Here is a 19,038-nt window from a genome sequence, read left to right on the forward strand (position 1 = left end):
TTCTCCTAAGTGCCTTAGATGCCAAGTATCCAACTAGATGCTTTGCAGAAGCTGTCTCTAATTCTTATGTTATCCTCACAAAGATTCTCATTTAGAGTTGAAGAATTGGAGATGGGGTAGCAATGTGTTTGAGGCCCCATGGTTATCAGGCCTGCTCCAATCTAAAAGTGTTTGCTATTGTGCCTCCTACGTAACTATGGCACTAATGCTTTTAAAAAATTATGTATTTAATCTCACTATTATTATATTTAATTTACTATAGAGCTTGTGTGCTCACCAGAGAGAGAGAGAGAGTGAGAAAGCAAGTCATCCGGTCTGGTACTCGAACCACGGCTGACTGTGTGGGAGTCCAGCGCCTTAACCACCACACACCACCTGCTGGCCCCAACCCTGGCACTATTTCTAAATGCTGCTGTTATTTTTCCCCTCAGTCTATTTTCAATATTGTTCTAACCAGCCTAACCCATGGCACCAAGCCTTTTAGTATGGCATATGCAAAAATCCCAGGTTATTTTTACTCCTCACTGGCAAAAAGTCAGCAAATTCAAATGAAATGATAATTTCCATGTGAGAAAATAGTTTAGCATTTTCTTAAAATGCAAAAACAAAAAATCTTATGCAAGATACTAACTTTTAAGTTGGCAGAAAAGAGCTTGGTAGTTTCATACGATTTACTAAACAAAACCAGCGTGGCTCAGATTTTTAATTCGTTGGCCTGAGAATTAAAGGAGAGCTTTCCTACAGTGAACCGTGGGGTTTAGGCTAGAAAAGAAGCCTCAGTAGATGCCTGAAGAGGCTGTCTGTATAGGAATAGAACACTTTGTGTATTAAAGGGTAAGGACTGGGCCAGCAGATGGTGTGGTGGTTAAGGTGCTGGACTTCCACAGGGTCGACCATGGTTTGAATCTTGGACCTGGCAGCTTGCTTTCTCACTTCTCTCTCTCTGTCTCTCTGGTGAGTGCATGTGCCCTGTAGCAAATTTTAAAAAGATACTAATAATTGGGGCCGGCAGGTGGCATGGTGGTAAAGGCGCTGGACTCCCATATGGCTGACCACGGTTCAAGTCTCAGACCTGGTGGCTTGCTTTCTCACTTGCTTTCTCACTTCCTCTCTCTCTCTCTCTCTCTCTCACATACATGCTCTATAGGGAACTTTAAAATAATAATTAATGAATTAATTAAATAATTCTTTTTTTTTTAATTACAAAGTATGGGGGCTGGCTGGTGGCACTAGTGTAAAGGAGTTTTCTGTGATACTCTACCTATGTGGGAAGGGTTCCAGTTTGTAACCCGAGGCCTCCCTGTCCACACCAGGACTCTGTGAGTGCCTGTGAGCCAGGCTTGCTGAGCCTGGAGGTGGGCTGCAGAAATGAAGACCCCATTGGGAGTGCCCCCCTCATGACATAAACCTTTAATGATCTTTTTGTTTGTTTACATGTATTTATTATTTTGGTTTGCTATAAAGGCATGTGTGCTCTCTGGAGAGAGAGAGAGAGAGAAAGAGAGAGGGAAAGTAAGAAAGCACCCTCTTGGAGGGTGGCCATGCCACAGTCCCTTTTCCTCCATTCTCCTCTTTAGATTTTGGACACACAAACACACATACCCAGCATGATTCTCAAGTTGCCAGGTCTGAGACACAAACTGTGAAGTCAGTCATGTGGGATCCGGCCACTTTAACTTCCACACAGCCTGCTGGGCAAAACGGTGTATTCAGGTCATCGTATGTAGTAGTGAAATGTTGTAGTGCCTTAATAGTGAAACATTGGGACCAGCAGTTAGCGTAATGGCTACGTCCCTGGACTCCCATGTAGTTGACCACGGTTCAAGTCCCGGACCTGGTGGCTTAAACTCACACCGGGCACGTGTGCATGCTGGCCCAAGATCCCGAGAGAAGAATGAAGGAGAAGGGATTGCAGGGTGGCCATCACCCCTGGGGGCTGATTTCTCGCTTTCTGTCTCTCTGTCTCTCTCTGTCTTTCTGGAGAGCACACGTGCCCTATTGGCAAAAATCTCTTTTAAAAAATATGAAATATTGGAGGTATTCATTATGAAAAATAATTCACATGATCTAGAAAGTCCAGACTTTTGAAATAAGACAGGAAAAATAAAGAAATTACATAATCTGGGGAAGGAGACAGAATAATCGTTATTCACATATGATAATGTTATCTACCTAAATGACTCAAAAGGATCAAGTTGCCAGACCATTTGAATAAGAAGCCAATAAAGTGGCATAAATAAGTAACTTGGCTTAGCAAACAGTCATAAAATAAATTGAGAAATCGCGCACACAATAGCATTGAATAAATTTGAGACTGCATCGACAAACTATAGTAAGAAGTTGCAGCTTTACTGAGTCATGTGAAAAGATAACTCAGAAAATTTATTTCTACCTGACAAAATCTAATATTAAAAGACCACAAGGGGACCAGCAGGAAAAAACCTTTTTAAAAAATTAAAATTAATTTTTAAAAATTAAAATTAATTTTATAAAATAAAGGGGCAGGCAAGGGCAGTCAACTTTCACATGGTCGACCCTGGTTCAAGTCCCAGACTGACAGCTTGCTTTCTCACTTTCTCTCTCTCTCTCTCTCTCTCTCTCTCTCTCTCTCTCGCTCGCTCGCTCATTCTGTCCCTCTTTGGTCAAATTAAAATAAATAAATAAATAAATAAAGTTAAATAATATAATTCTTTAAGATAAAAAAATAATAAAACAAATCCCTCAAGAGCCAGCCAGTAGTATGGTGGGGACCAGCAAGCAAAAAATAAAAATTAAAATTAAAATAAAAGATCTCAAGGGCCAGCCGGTGGGGTGGTGGGTAAGGCAGTGGATCCCATGCTGAACCCTGAATGCATGAGCAATGCGTGCCCCAAATCCTGACAGGATGGAGAAATGGAGAAGGGACTGTGGTGCGAACACATCCCATTGGGGAATGTTTTCTCTCCCTTTTTCTCTCTCTGTCTTTCTCTGGAAGTGCCTACGTCCTCTGACAATTAAACACACACACACACACACACACAGAGTTTTTCTTAACCAGATTTTTAAACTCATGAACCAAAATAAATTACAGATAAATGAGAGATTTGAATGTTTAAAAAAAACACACACACACACACAAAAAACCATTTGAAGAAAATATAGGTTAGTATTGATCTCATGCCAGGACGTGCATGCAAAGACTTTCTCGATATAAAAGTGTGGAAAAAAGGAGGGGGCCAGCAGATGGCATGGTGGTTAAGGAGCTGGACACTCCCACATGGACATGAAAGCAGCCTGTGTTCTTCAGTTAGGTCTATTTCTTCTCTAGCTTTCTGCATGCGTCTTACAAGTGTGTAGTGAGGTGAGAAGGGCTGTGTATGCCAAATTGCCTGCCTTTCTTTGCACATTTATTAATCCATTGTCTTATAGCTTGCTTTCTGACTGTTCTTGAACCACTGTGAGATAAAGAAATGACACAGTTTCCATCCTCAAGGACTTAAGAGTCTTACAAAAGGAGGCAGACAATAAATGACTGTAGTAAATATCCTAAGTCCTCAGATAGTTGTGTACAGAGCAGTGTGGTTCTACAATTTCTGTAAGAAGGAAGAGTTTTATGTTGCAAGTTGGCTCCAAACATCCATTTCAACATTTTTCATGCCCTGCCCTTTGCTTCTTGCTGTCCATTTTGTGCCGCAAAAAAACTAGAAACCACAGGGACTAGCAGGTGTCATGGTGGTTAAGGTGCTGGACCCTTCCACATGGCCAACCATGGTTCAAGTCCCAGAACAGGTGGCTTGCTTTCTCACTTTCCCTCTCTCTCTCACTGTGTATCTCTCTGGTCAAATTAAAAAAATAAAAATGAATGAATGCATAAAAGTAAATAAATAATTATTTTAAAAATAAATGAATGAATAAATAAAATTATTTTTTAAGTGAGGAAATAAGGAATAAAAGAAAATATTTATGCATTAAAATTCATAAACATATACATTAAAAAACAAATAGCAACATGAAGGAAATGTGATAGGGAAAGGGTTCATAAATTTACCGTAAGGACAACTTTAATCATTTGATAAAAAAAATCAATGAACAACTCCATAGAACCACAGGGCAAAGTTAAATAAAGGGAAAAAAAAAAAAAAACAGACAAATGCATACACACCTAACAACATAAATCATCAAGAAATGTGAAGAAAGTGTCACAGGTAATCAAAAGAATACAAGTCATAATACGATACTAGCTTTCTGATTTTATTTCAGGAAGTGTTAATGATGGCACAGAGAATCTACATTCTCATTGGCTGAGAGTGAGAATATAATACTTTGGAGGACAGGTCTGCAAAATGTCCACCCCCCCCCAAATAAAAAGGCTTGGACCCGGGATTTTCACTTAGTAATTTAAAACAGTGAACTGTAGCAGAGGTGTGATCTTAGTTTTCAATCACACAAATACATGGTGTCAAAACAGAAGTGGGGCCAACGGGTGACGTGATTAAAGCGCTGGACTCCCACGTGGCCGACCACAGTCTGAGTCCTGGAACTGGCGACTTAAAAATCATGCAAGGTGCATGTATGTGCATGCTCCAAATCCCCAGAGGAGAATGGAGGAGAAGGGATTGCTGTGTGGCCATCCCCTGGGGGGTGATTTCTCCCTTTCCCTCTCAGCCTCTCTCTCTATTTCTCTGGTGAGCACACCCACCCTATGGCAAAAACCTTAAAACAAACGAACAACTAAAAAAGAAAGTCAGATCAGAAAACGCACACGGATGTGTTAGCAGTGATTGCATTTAAGCAGTGGGACCAAACGTTTTTATTTACTACTTTACACTTTTCCGTCATTTCTACGTGTTCTACCATGGATGTGTTTTTTTTTGTTTTTTTGTTTTTGTTTTTTGGGGGGGGGGGGTTTGCAACCAAGCAAATAAGAGTTTCTTGTTCTTTTAAATCCTAGCTTGTGGGGCTAGCAGGTGGCATGGTGGTTAAAGGCTCTGGTTCCCCTCATAGGGGACCGTAGTTCAAGTCCCAGACTTGGTGGCTTGCTTCTCACTTTCCCTTTTTTTCTCTCTCTCTCTCTCTGGTCAAATTAAAAAATAATAATAACAAATGGAATTAAATAAGTAATTTTTTTTTTTAAATCCTAGCTTTCTGTCTTGTGTGCACCTCAGGTAGACCACCTTTAAAGGATGATAATAGGAGAGAAAAGGAGAACAGGGGCGGCGAGGCTTCTTAGCTTCTGAGTCTACACCTTCACCTCATTGTGACTCCCCACCCCCCTTTTTATCTGTTCCCAGAAAGTGTGCAGCTTCCAACACCATTTTATTTGCTCCTCCTGTGAGTGACAGACCAGAGTGTCCCAAGAATACTTAATGTATTTTGTGTCAGGGGCCCGTGGGTCAGTAAGGTTATTAATAAACATTGCCTCTTGTTCTAATTTAGGTCTCTCCTCCTGCCCTGCTTTTCCTTTCGCTTCTCTCTCTCTCTGACCCTTTTCCCCTTCTCCCTGATAGAAAGGATCTGGCCTTTATTTTAGGTCTCCTTTTTGGCACTTTTCCCACCAGGCTTTTGCGACGCCGTCGTTGGTCCTGTTCGGTTTTCATGGGGGATTTAATTTTGGAGGAAATACTTACTGTCCTAAATCAGTTCGATCCAGGCTGATGCAACAGTGTGATTGGACAGGCGTGGGAGGGGGAGGAGGAGGAGGAGGAATAAAATGTGGTTGAGCAGGGAAAGCACCGCGTTTTTGCAAAAGGACTTCTGTCAAGCAAGAGTCACTGGCCACACCATCAGCCAGAACTTGAGGCACCCGTATGGCAGGCCCGATTCAAGAGCAAACAAGTTCAAAAGGCAGAAGGAGACCTGGGTTGCATTCTTTCTCTACTATCTTTAATAAGAAAAAATATATTTTTTAATATACACTTGTATATCAATTTTGTATACCCTCTAAGCATGTTTTAACACCTAAATGTATGTTTAACGTAAGCTCTGTGTTTTTTTTTTCTTCCAGATTTGATTACATAAATACAAGTAGTTAGTCACCACTAGCAAATTCTCACACCACACAGTCTTCAAAGCCCCGGGATTTTATGTGAATCTTGTTCGTTTTTTCTCCTTTCCTTCCAACATTTTCTAAATACTGCTTCAAACCAGAGATCGCTTTGTGAACTAAAAAAAAAATCAACTTCTCCACCCATACACATGCAAAAAACATCCATGTGCTCTTTTCAAATGTATTCAACTTTCATTATTATTTTCTTCTAATAAAAATCTCATCATAGCTTATTTTTTAAAGAAGTATTTACTTAATTTTATTATTATTATTATTGTTTTTTAATTTGCTCTAGGGCACATGTACTCACCAAAGAGAGAGAGAAAGCAAACTGTCAGGTCTGGGACTCAAACCCCATTCGGCCATGTGGGAGTCCAGCACTTTAACCACCATTCCACCTGGTGGCCCCATCATCATTGAATCTTCTATCTGAGCTGTCTGGGAGTTAAAAGTGCCAAGGGGAGTTTACTTAGCAATGATAAAGCAACATTTTTATATTGGACAATATATTTTTTAAAATGCAGTATTCTGTATTGAATTATTCATATTTTTGAAAATAACCTATTGCACTTTTTCATACTTAAGACTGCATGATTTTTTTAAATGTGACCTAGACTCCCTTTTTTAGAATTGAGTGGAAGTCTTTTTAGAGTGATGTAATTTTTTTAGCACATGATTAATTTGACTCTAAACGAGGGATCCTGCATTGTGAACTATTTTTTTAAAGCATAAAGAAATTGGGGCCAGCAGGTGATGTGGTGGTTAAGGCGCTGGACTCCCCCATGGCCGCCCATGGTTCGAGTCCTGGACCTGGCAGCTTGCTTTCTCACTTTCCTTCTGTCTCTCTCTGGTCAAATTGAAAAACTAATAATAACAAATGAAATTAAATAAATGATTCTTTAAATTAAAAAAAAATAATAAAGAGTAAAGAAATGACAAGGACATCAAATATATTAAGGAACGAGATAGCTTTCTGTATCTAAATTCATTATCATGAAACATACTGGTTTTATAGTATTAACAGAATTGCATTCAACTTTTCGTGTCACAAACTGAGAAAGAAAATCCATGTGAACTTTGAATTAATTATGCATTCATCTTCTCCTCTTTTTTTAGGTTTTTGTTATAGGGTTAGTGCACTTGCTGGAGAGAGACAGAGAGAGAGACAGTGAGAGGGAAAGTGAAAAATCATCCCTCCCCCCTGCCCTGGGGGTATGGCCACACTGCAATCCCTTCTCTTCCATTCTCCTCCAGGGATTCTGGGCATGCACAGCTAGATTTTCAAGTTGCCAGGTCCAGGACTCAAACTCTTATCGACTGTGTGGAAATCCAGCATCCTAACTACCATGTTACCTGCTGGCCCCTGCATGCACCTTCTTACTGGTCATTGCCCCTGACCTCCGTACATTAATAGAGAGGCAGAAATCCTAAACTCTGTTAAAATCTCCTCTAGAATAGCATTCATCAGACTTAACTGTCTAATTTGGCTTCTTGCCTTTTTTTTTTTCTTTTTCTTTTTACATAGATCATTCTTATCTGTTCTATATGAATAAGCAAAGGAGTGTTACTTTTTTTCTTTTTGTTTTGTTTTGTCTTGGAGAGGTTTTTGCTATAGGGTGCATGTGCTCGCCAAGAAAACAGAGAGAGACAGAGAGACAGAAAGTGAGAAATCAACCCCCCGGGGGGCTGGCCACGCCGCAATGACTTCTCCTCCATTCTCCTCTTGGGATCTTGGACACGCACACACACACACACGCCCAGCATGAGTTTAAGCCACTGGGTCCGGGACTTGAACCACGGTCGACTACATGGGAGCCCAGTGACATAGCCATCACACTAACTACTGGTCCCAGGATAAGCGTTACATTTAAATATGTTTTGCAAAATGTGTAGTCATTTATTATTCATGGTATATTATTGAATTAAGTTATTTATTAAAGGCAGTATTTTTCTTATTTTTCTTAGGCATGCATGTGCCTTAACTTATTAGAATGTGTGTGGGAAGAAGTAGAAGGAAACTTTGAGGCCAGCAGGTGGCATAGTGGTTAAGGCACTGGACTGCCACATAGCTGACCATGATTTGAGTCCCAGACCTGCCTGCTTGCTTTCTCACTTTCCCTCTCTCTCTCTCATTCTCTGGTCAAACTACAAAACAATAATATTACTCATTATTGTTTTGGGGCCAGCAGGTGGCATGGTGGTTAAGGACGCTGGACTCCCACCTGGCTGACTGTGGTTTGAGTCCCGGACCTGGTGGTTTGCTTTCTCGTCCCATCCCCTTTCCTCACTCTGTTCCTCTCTGGTCAACTTTTAAAATAAATAAATAAAGTTAAATAAAATAATTATTTAAGGGGCTGGCAGGTGGTGTGGTTGTTAAAGGTGCTGGTCTACCGTAGTTCAGGTCCTGGACCCAGCAGCTTGTTCTCTCTCTCTCTGTCTCTCTCTCTCTCTGTCTCTCTCTCTCTCTGTGTCTCTCTGTCAAAACTGAAAAATAATAATAAAATAAATCATTCTTTTAAAAATAATTATTATTATTACTATTACTTAATAATTTTTTTAAAGAGCTTAATAAAAAAAGCTATGCCATACCCTAAGCGTATGGGACACCACACGGATGTTTACGGTAGCGTGCCCGTTATGGTAAGTGCTTTCTCACGTCCCTTCTGACGGTGTCCTTGCGGTCACTAGGAAGCAGTTATTGTTGAATTCAGGATACGGAGGAGAAAAACAGGGCGTGCAGATGGGAAGCACCATGCTCAAGACACAGTGCTTGTGCCGTGAATCTGGGATTCAGACATAGGCTCTGCTTGCCAGACGACAACACTTCCTAAGAATCTGAATAGACATCATTGTTTACCATGCTGAGGGCCATGCCTATAAGGAGTAAGGATTCAATTCCGGCATTTACTGGAGTCAAAGTTTGGGGTCAGTAATCCCTGATCACTTAGAGGATGCCATCTTGGGGCTGGCAGGTGGTGTGGTGGTTAAGGTGCTGGACTCCCGCATGGCTAACCATGGTTCTAGTCCCAGACCCGGCAGCTTGCTTTTTCACTTTCTCTCTCTCTCTCTTTCTCTCTCTCTCTCTCTCTCTGTCTCTCTTTGGTCAAATTAAATTAAAATAATTCTTAAAGAAAAAAGAACATATCATTTGGAGATGTCTCAGAGTCCAAGAAAAGGCCTCCCCAAAAATCATGTTAGAGGGGCCAGTAGGTGGTATGGAGATTAAGACCCTGGATCTCACATAGTCAGCTATGTGGTTTGAGTCCCAGACCTGGCGGCTTGAACATCACACCAGGCAATTGTGTATACATGCCCAAAATCCTAAAAGGGGACTGGAGGAGAAAGAATTATGGCATGGGACTTCTCACTTTTCCTCTCTTGCCTCTCTGTGGTGAGCGTACATGTTCTATAGCAAATAATAAGCCTATACATTAAAAAAAAAAAAAAAAAAAAAAAAAAAGATTTAGCAGCACCAGCAGAAGGCGCAATGGTTATGTTACTGGACTTCCATGTAGTCAACCACGGTTCAAGTCCTGGACCCAGTGGTTTAAACTCACACCGGGTGCATGTGTGTGTGTGTGTGTCCAAATCTGGAGAAGAGAATACAGGAGAAAGGAGTGTGGTATGGCCATCCACCTGGGGGTGGGGGTGGGGGGGCGTGATTTCTTGCTTTCTGTGTCTGTCTCTCTGGCGAGCACATGCGCCCTATAGTAAAAGTCTCTCTTAAAAAAAAAAAAAGAAAGATTCTGGTGCCAGCGGGTGGTGCAGTGGTTAAAGTGCTGGACTCCCACATGGCCAGCCACCATTAGAACCTGGCGGCTTTTGCTTTCTCTCACCGTCCCTCTCTCTGTCTCTCTGATGAGCACACTTGCCATATAGCAAATGTTTAAAAATAATAATAATAAACAAAATCAGAGAAGTAATTCTTAAAAAAAATAAATAAATAAAGATTCAGTTCTACAATAGCATTTACTGTGGTCAGGTTTGGGGTTCAGTAACACGTGATCACTGAGAAGATAACATTTGGGGATATCTGAGAGGCCAAAAAAAGGCCTCCCCAAAACATCACATTAGATACCAGGCTGGAAAGCGTTATGAAATATCGAATAGAGCAACGATCACAACGGCATATATTATACCGCCCCTACCAATGTGTGATTCAAACTGGATAGCAACTTTCAAAAACCCAGCCTCTCTGTCATATTATGTATTTTAAATTTTCTGCGTTTAAAGAAGTTCATCGTTCCTTTACATTTTGATAAATAAATGCTCTGAAGATCCTCTGTGGGGAATTTTTCCCCCTCACATAATAAGGCTGAATGCAAAGCCCTGTTTTATGCCCTGTAGCAGACTTTTTTTTTTTTTTAAATGCCCACTCTGTTTTTGCTACTTCCAAGTCTCCGCCTGGGATCCGCAGCTTGTGGGATGAGGATCAAGCGTGTGGTGAGAATCGGGCTACCGTTCTTAATGCTCTAGAGATGAGATTTCTTATGAAACCTGGCAGCTTTTTTGTTCTTCTTCTGCCTTTTTAAACACACAGCCAGGTCTCTCTGTTTAGCTGCGCCCGCTGTGGTCCTGACGGTACCAGGGCTAAATTTATGCTGCTGACAACTCCCATTGAAGTATCTCCGTGGCACGGTCGGTGGGAGTGGTGCGTCTGTGAGCACGGGCAGCCCCTGGCCCGCTGAGTGTAATAGCAGATCTGCCTGGGGAGATTATGGGTATGATATAGGCAGTGTGTAAAGGAGAGGGCAGTTTGTGTACACGTTTCCAATGACTTGCTACACCCACTTAGGAGGGCCTGCTGTCAAAAATGTTAGGACAGTACACACACGACAACCACAGATCATGTTACCGGTGGCCCCTACTCCCACAGCAAGGCTCCTCCCAGGTCTCGCAGTAGGTAATTGCTCCAGGCTACCTATTGAACACACACAAAGGAGAAAACACCGGTGAGTTCTATTCTTTGAGCTCGACTATATGAATATAGAGAGAGGAAAAAATAAATTAGCATGGCCGGAAGTTCAAAGGGAGTTACGTGTGAAAGATAGCTTGGCAAGATGGAAATTTTCAATCCAATGAGAACTGGATTTAACACATGGAGTTGAACCAAGAGACCAGTCGCGTTGCCATACACTTACATCAAAACTTACCTGGATGGTGTCACTTTTGTTGTTAATGGAAAGATAGGAAGAGAGCCTCTCACACAGCGCATAATGTTGAAGACATTTTTGTAGCAGGCCAGCAGGTGGCATGGAGGTTAAGGTGGCTGGGTCCCGTATGACTGACTCGGCGGTTCAAGTCCTAGACCTGGTGGCTTGAAAGCCATGCCAGGTACATGTGCATGTGTGCACAAAATCCCAAGAGGAGAATGGAGGAAAAGGGATTGTGGCATGGCCATCTCCTGGCAGGAGAGGAGGTGATTTCTCATTTTCCACCTTTCTCTATCTCTCTCTGTCTCAGGCAAGCACACATACCCTACAACAAAACAAAAATTTTCTTTTTAGGAGAGATTCTTGCTATAGGGTATGTGTGCTCACCAGAGAGACAGAAAGAGACAGAGAGACAGAAAAAGACAGAAAGACAGAAAGCAAGAAATCACCCCCCAGGGGGGATGGCCATGCCGCGTCCCTTGCTCCCCTCCTCTCCTCTTGGGATCTTGGGCACGCACGCACACGCACCTGGCACAAGTGTCCAGGTCCAGGACTTGAACTGCAGCAGACTACATGGGAGTCCAGCAACATAACCATTACACCATCTGCTGGTTCCCCCAAAAAGATTTTAACATACATATTTTAAATGAGTCTGCGTATAGCCTGGGAATCAGCAAAAGTTTAAACAAAATGAAAATCTAAGTAACACTAGTGTTCTTTGTTTAAGCTCTCGTTTTAAAATTTTTTTAACTTTCTTTCTTTCTCTCTCTTTCTTCCTTCCTTCTCTTCTCTTTCCTTCCTCCCTTTCCTTCCTCCCTTCCTCCCTCCCTCCCTCCCTCCCTCCCCCCCTTCTTTCTTTCTTTCTTTCTTTCTTTCTTTCTTTTCTTTCTTTCTTTCTTTCTTTCTTTCTTTCTTTCTTTCTTTCTTTCTTTCTTTCCTTCTTTCTTTCTATTATTTTATCAGAGAGAAACAGAGAGAGCAAGAGGGAAAGTGGGAAAGCAAGCACCAGGTCCAGGACTCAAACCATAGTTGGCCATGTGGGACTCTAACTATCTTAACCACCACACCACCTGCCAATCCTGTAAGCTCCTTTTTATACTACAAATAGACAGCATCCACTCTCCGACTAGTTTATACACAAACTACGTGAAACGTGTCCTCTTTTTCAAGTCGAGTGATTTTCTGGTCTTCCACGTTAAGTGGACCGATGACGGATTAGCATGAAGACACTGATGCTGTTACCGTTCACAGAAAGATTAACAGCCAATAACCTCCCTGGAGATGGTCTGATTTTGAATGTAAACAACTTCTCTTTCCATGGTTAAGACCTCTTCTTTATCATACTACCAAAGATCTGTGAGCATTAGAAACCATAGCACCAATGGGACCTGCAGTTTACTAACTGAATTCCCATATGGCTGACTGTGGTTCAAGTCCCGGACCTGGTGACTTGAGGATCATGCCAGGCATGTGTGTGTGTGCATGCCCAAAATCCCAAGAGGTAAATGGAGAAGGGATTGTGGCATGGCCATTCCCTCAGGGTGGGGGGGGGTGATTTCTCACTTTCCCTCTCTCTGTCTCTGTCTCCACCAACCACATGTGCCCTATGACAAAAATATAAAAGAAAAAAAAAAAACCATTGCATTGATTATATTATCTGCGTACACACAATTTCAAGAACATTATGGTAACTCATTTATTCATATTCTCAATACTGTGGTATTGAGATATATTCTAGACATAGTTCTAGATCCCCATCCTTAGGGATTTTTTTAAAAAGAATCATTTACTTTTCATTTATTTACTCACTTATGGGTTTTTTTTTTTTTTAATTTGACCAGAAAGGAAGAGAGAAAATGAGAAAGCAAGCCACCAGGTCTGGGACTCAAACCATGTTTGGCCATGTGGGAGTGTCCAGTGCCTTAACCACCATGCCACCTGGTGGTGTTTCTGAACCCAAAACTTGACCACAGTAAATCCTACTGTAGAATTGAATCTTTTTTTTTTTTTTAAGAATTACATATCTAATTTTATTTATTTATTTTTTAATTTGTTCTAGGGCAGGTGCACTCATCAGAGAGAGACAGAGAGAGGAAAAGAGAGATGAAGCAAGCCACCAGGTCCAGGACTCTAATGGTGGTTGGCCATGTGAGAGACCAGCACTTTAACTACCGCACCATTTGCTGGCCTCTGAATTCCCCCATCCTTAGGGATCGTATCTTGATTTTTTTTAAGCTTTTTAATAAATAATACAAGCTTTGTTCCAGGCTCTAGTCTAAGCACCTTACCTGTATTAACTCACTTAATCATCAAAACAACCAAGTGTACTGTCTATGCTCTGACTTCCAATTCGCAGGTGAGGAAACCGAAGTGCCAGTAGATTAATTGATGTGCCCATGGCCACAACCTTGGTCTACTGGCAGACCAGGGTTTAAACCCAGATACAGCTAGTTTAGAGACCCCGCTGTTAACCTCTATTTAGGAGCTAATTCAAGAAATAAACATGCAAGTATTTTCAACATAATCAGTAGTGACAGTGAAGACCCCAGAAGCTCCAGAAACCTTGGCGTCTGCAACATTTAGTGCAATTGTAAGGAAAAACTATGTATATATTTTTTTTAATGTTAGGCAATTTGTAAAGGAACAGAAAAGAGAGACATACTCGGGAAGCTACCAAAAGCCAAAACCAAATGAAATTTAATGGGGATACACATGAGACAGCCTTAAATGCAATAAATCCCCTCTACAATCCCCACATGATTGAGATCGGACTTCAGGGTATGGGGCTCCTCCCTAACGAAGGGCTTCATTTGAAGTCAGTTTCATTACAGGATGGAGACAATCCATGTTGGTCACGTAAACTTCTGAGTATTTTTATACATTTCAAAACATGCCTTCTTTTTTTTTTTTAAGAGTTTTTTGCTACAGGGCATGTGAGCTCACCAGAAAGATAGATAGAGACAGAGAGACAGAAAGCAAGAAATCACTCCCTAGGGGGGATGGCCACGCCACAATCCCTTCTCCTCCATTTTCCTCTCGGGATCTTGGGCACGCACGCACACACACACCCAGCTTGAAATTTAAGCCACCGGGTCCGGGACTCAAACTACAGTCGACTACATGGGAGTCTAGCGACGTAGCCATTATGCCAACTGCTGGTCCTTCATTTCAGAACATGTCTTAAGAAACTGGCAAGCCCAGGTCAATTCAAGAAAACAAGGCCTCTTGTTCCCATAACATCTGGGGAACTGGAAAATTTAGCCAGTAAAACAAAAAGCAGTAGATCAAGGACTATGAAGATTATCTTCAGGGCTGGCAGGTGGCATGGTGGTTAAGGGTGCTGGTCTCCAATATGACCAACCATGGTTTGAGTCCCGGACATGGCAAACTTGCTTTCTCAATTTTCCTCCCCCTCTTGTCTCACTCTCTCTCACTCTGTCCCTCTCTGGTCAAATTAAAACGGATAAAGTTAAATAAAATAATTCTTTAAAAACAAAGTTATCTTCTAGTGTTTGGAGGTCTGTTAAATGGTAAAGGGATGAAATTCAGTTATAGCTCCTGGGGACAGAATCAGACCCAAAGGAAATGTTCCGGAGACACTGATGTTTGCTCCCATACAATAAAGAGAACTTTCTTTTTTTTAACTTTTTTTTTTTTTTAGAATTATTTATTTTTATTTTACTTCTTTAAATTTTGCTGTAGAGCACATGCACTCACCAGAGTGAGACAGAGAGAGAGAGAGAAAGTGAGAAAGCAAGCTGCCAGATTGGGGACTCAAACTGCGGTCAGATACGTGGGAGTCCAGTGCCTTACTCACCATGCCACCTGTTGGCCCCAAAAGAAAACTTTCTCTTATTTTTAAATGATTTGATTTAACTTTATTTATTTATTTTAATTTTATTAGAGAGAGAAAGTGAGAAAGCAAGCCACCAGGTCCCACTGCCCCCAGCCATGTGGGAGTCCAGTGCCCTTAACCATCATGCCACCTGCTGGCCCCAGAGAACTTTCTAAAAACAAAGTTCCCCAATGGTCATAGTCTTGGGAGAGTAAGCCCTCCTCCTCCAGCTCTCTAGGCAGTCAGGACCAATTGGACCACCCACATCTGGGTTACCTGCTGTGAATTTGCAGGTTCTGAAGGCGGCTCAGTCTACATCTGCTGGACCATCTGCCCATCTCCAAATCTCTGGGTTCCTTGGGAAGTTGAACCAGTGCCCTCCAATCTTCCTCCCCAGGGTAGGATTCTTGATTCCATTACGGGCCCTGAATTGCAAAACAAAACAAAACAAAACAAAACAAAATTTTAAGCAGATTATCTCTGGTTTATACATGAAGAAATATCATAGTGCTAAGGAGCCATCCAGAATCAGAGGCAGACAATGACTCCCTTCTCAACACCTGCTTTCTACTCACATTTAAATAACAGCATCTAGGGGCCAGCAGGTGGCATGATGGTTAAGACACTGGACTCCCACATGGCTGACCATGGTTCAAGTCCCAGACCCAGTAGCTTGAAACTCATGCTGGGCCCATGTGCATGCATGCCCAAAATCCTGAGAGGAGAATGGAGGAGGAGGGATTGCAGCATGGCTATATTGTCTGGGGGGGCGATTTCTCACTTTTCCTCTCTCTGTCTCTCTCTGGCCAGTGTACGCACCTTATGGCAAAAACCTTAAAAAAATTAATTAACTAATAAATAATAATAATAATAAGTGCTTCTACACAGGCAACCTTTGCACTGCTACAGAGCAACTTATCCTAACCTCATTCTAGAAAATTGGTCTGGTCCCCAGTGGCCCCTGTGTCATTTAGGTGAGACCTTACTATCAACCCTCAGTTAATTTGTGAGCTCATTGTTAATGTCAGGAAGCTCTGACATTAACGTGCAGAAAATAGTCCATTGTTGAGATAAACCAGGGTCAGAGAATTTCAAAATGAAATAAAGTTGATTTTTTTGACCCGTGTTGATCAGAAAATAAGGGTGTCGACATGTGAAGGGTCTGGAATGGCATCATCTACGAGTTGCCTTAGAACCTAGCTCTGTATCAAGTGCGTGATGGATGACTGGGTAAAGAGCGCCTTCCACGGAGCTGGCACGTGCCCTGGTGGTTAAGGCACTAGACTTCCACATGGTCGACCATGGTTCAAGTCCCAGACCTGGCAGCTTGCTTTCTCACTTTCTCTCTCTCTCACACACACACACTCTCACTTTCACGCTCTCCCTCTCTGGTCAAATTAAAATAAATAAATAAATAAAGTTGAATAAAATATTCTTTAAATAAATAAATGGCTACCCAGTGACAGACCTACTGAAAGAAGGACTCAGTCCCTGTGCATGGTTATCGCTAATTTGATGGCCTGATGTACTTAGCGTGGACCAGCAGATGGCATAGTAGTGAAGTTGCTGGACTCCCACATGGCTGACCACAGTTCAAGTCCCGGACTCAGCAGCTTGAAACTCATGCTGGGCAAGTGTGCATGCGTGCCCCAAATCCCAAGTGGAGAATGGAGGAGAAGGGATTACGGCATGGCCATCTCCCCCTGGGAATTGATTTCTCACTTTCTGTTTCTGTGTCTCTCTCTGTCTTTCTGGCAAACACGTACCCTATGGCAAAGATCTCTCTAGAAGAAAAAATAATAGTAATAGTTAAAACTCTGAATGCATATGCACTATGACTATAGGTAAAAATAATGGCTTGTTGGGGCCAGCAGATAGCATAGCAATTAAGTCATTGGACTCCCACATGGCTGATGCAGTTTGAGTCCTGGACCTGGTGACTTGAAACTCACATTGGGCACGTGTGCGTGCGTACCCAAGATCTCAGGAGGAGGATGGAGGAGAAGGGATTGCAGCATGGCCATTCCCTCTCAAAGGGGGTGATTTCTCACTTTCCCTCTCAGTGTCTCTGTCTCTCTCTCTCTGGTGAGTGCATGCACCCTAATGCAAAAATCTCTCAAAGATAAATGAATTCATTAAATAACAACTGGCGTTTTCAGTACCGTGGCATTTGCCTGGCCTGTGTTTCCATAACAGATACCGTTCATTTTTTCTCCTTGCCACTTGACCCCTGTGGTTATTTACCCCAGCCAAGATCAAGCCCTTAACATCAGGATTATGTTAAAAGCAGGATGAATATTTTCAAAAACTTCTAGAATTGACAAGGTTCCATAAAATGGGGCTGGTCCAACTCTGCAGAGAGAGAAACCTACATCTTGGTCTCAAACCATCCAAAAACTTCTGTTGACTTCAGAGTTTTGGCCAAATATTCTAGATGCCTCTCTCTCTCTCTCTCTCTTTTAAAAAAAGTATTTATTTAGTTTTACCCATGATTATTATTTTTATATTTTTTATTTCATCAGAGTAAAACAGAGCGAAAGAGGGAAAGTGAGAAACCAAGCCTCCTGGTCCAGGACTTGAAGTATGGTCAGCCATGTGGGAGTCCAGTGCCTTAACCACCACGCCACCTGCTGGTCCTGCCTCTCTCTTTTTAATTTTTCTCCCCCCCTCCATCCTCCATTATCTATATTTGCTACAGTCTATGTCCAGTCATTCTCAGCAGCACTGTTCTCATGATAATAACTCTACTATATACATTTATTACTATTAATCCACAATGTATTAAAAAAGGGAGTTAGGAGGCCAGCAGGTGGCATGATGATTAAGGTGCTGCAGGCTCCCACATGTTCGACCACAGTTCAAGTCCCAGACCTGGTGGCTTGCTTTCTCATTTTTGCTCTCTCTCTCTCTTTGTGTCTCTCTCTGGTCAAATTAAAATAACAGATTGAATAAATAAAATTAAATAAAATATTCTTTTTTGAAAAATGGAATTAAATTGGAGTGCTATGGTAATTAAGCAAAAGCTGGCAAGGAGCCTTTCTTTTCTTATTTTCTTTCCTTTTTTTTTTTTTTAATTTGCTGAGGGCAGGGTCGGCAGGTGGCATGGTGGTGAAGGACACTGGACTCTCACCTGGCCAATCTCAGTTCAATTTGCTATAGGGCATGTGTGTTCACTAGAGAAAAGAGAGAGATAGAAAAGGAAAATGAGAAATCTTCTCCCCAAAGAATAGTCACACTGCAAGCCCTTCTCCTCCATTCTCCTCTCAGGATTTTGGGCACGCACACACAGCTGGTGTGTCTCTCAAGTCACGGGTCCCAGGACTCCAGCTGCAGAGTCAGCCATGTGGGATCCAGCTGCCTTGAACACCACACCACTGACTGACCCCAGGAGCCATTTTTTTTTTTCTTGAGGAAGGTCTTTGCTATAGGAAGCATATGCTCTCTGGAGAGACAGAGAGAGAGAAAGTATGAAATCACCCCCTGGGGGGATGGCCACACCACAATCCCTTCTCCTCTGGGGATTTTGGGTACCCATGCACACGTACCCGGCATGAGTTTCAAGCCTCCAGGTCCAGAACTCAAACCATGGTCCGCCACGTGTGAGTCCAGTACCTTAACCACTACGCCACCTGCTGATGCTAGAGCCTTCATTTTCTAATTTGTTTTCCAAAATCATTTTGGAAGTATGGCAAGCTGAAAACCTACATCCTAATGCATCCTACACAATCAATTAGGCTGTTCTCTGAGTGATAACATCTACAGCTTCAGAGACCAGCAGGTGGCGTAGCAGATAAGGTACTGGACTCTCATACAGTCAACCACGGTTCGAGTCTCAGACTCATGCCAGCACATGTGCGTGCTTACCCTAAATCCTGAGAGGAGAATGCAGGAGAAGGGATTGCGGCATGACATCACCCCCACCAGGGGATCATTTCTCGCTTTCTGTCTCTCCTTCTCTGGTGAGCACGCTTACTTACCCTATAGCAAAAATCTAAAAAAAAAAAAAAAAAAAAAAAAAAAAACAC

General features: G+C 42.1%; 1 long non-coding RNA gene across 1 annotated transcript in view; it reads right to left on the reverse strand.

The window, feature by feature from the left end:
- LOC102475450 (uncharacterized) overlaps window positions 1-19,038 on the reverse strand; it is a 77,475-nt gene that overhangs the window by 32,673 nt on the left and 25,764 nt on the right. Inside the window, exon 2 of the long non-coding RNA XR_001369892.1 lies at window positions 15,290-15,438. This is a non-coding gene — a long non-coding RNA (uncharacterized LOC102475450). The remainder of the gene's footprint in view (window positions 1-15,289; window positions 15,439-19,038) is intronic.

This window comes from Tupaia chinensis, unplaced genomic scaffold, assembly GCF_000334495.1.
Source record: "Tupaia chinensis unplaced genomic scaffold, TupChi_1.0 Scaffold000078_1, whole genome shotgun sequence".
Lineage (NCBI taxonomy): Eukaryota > Metazoa > Chordata > Mammalia > Scandentia > Tupaiidae > Tupaia > Tupaia belangeri.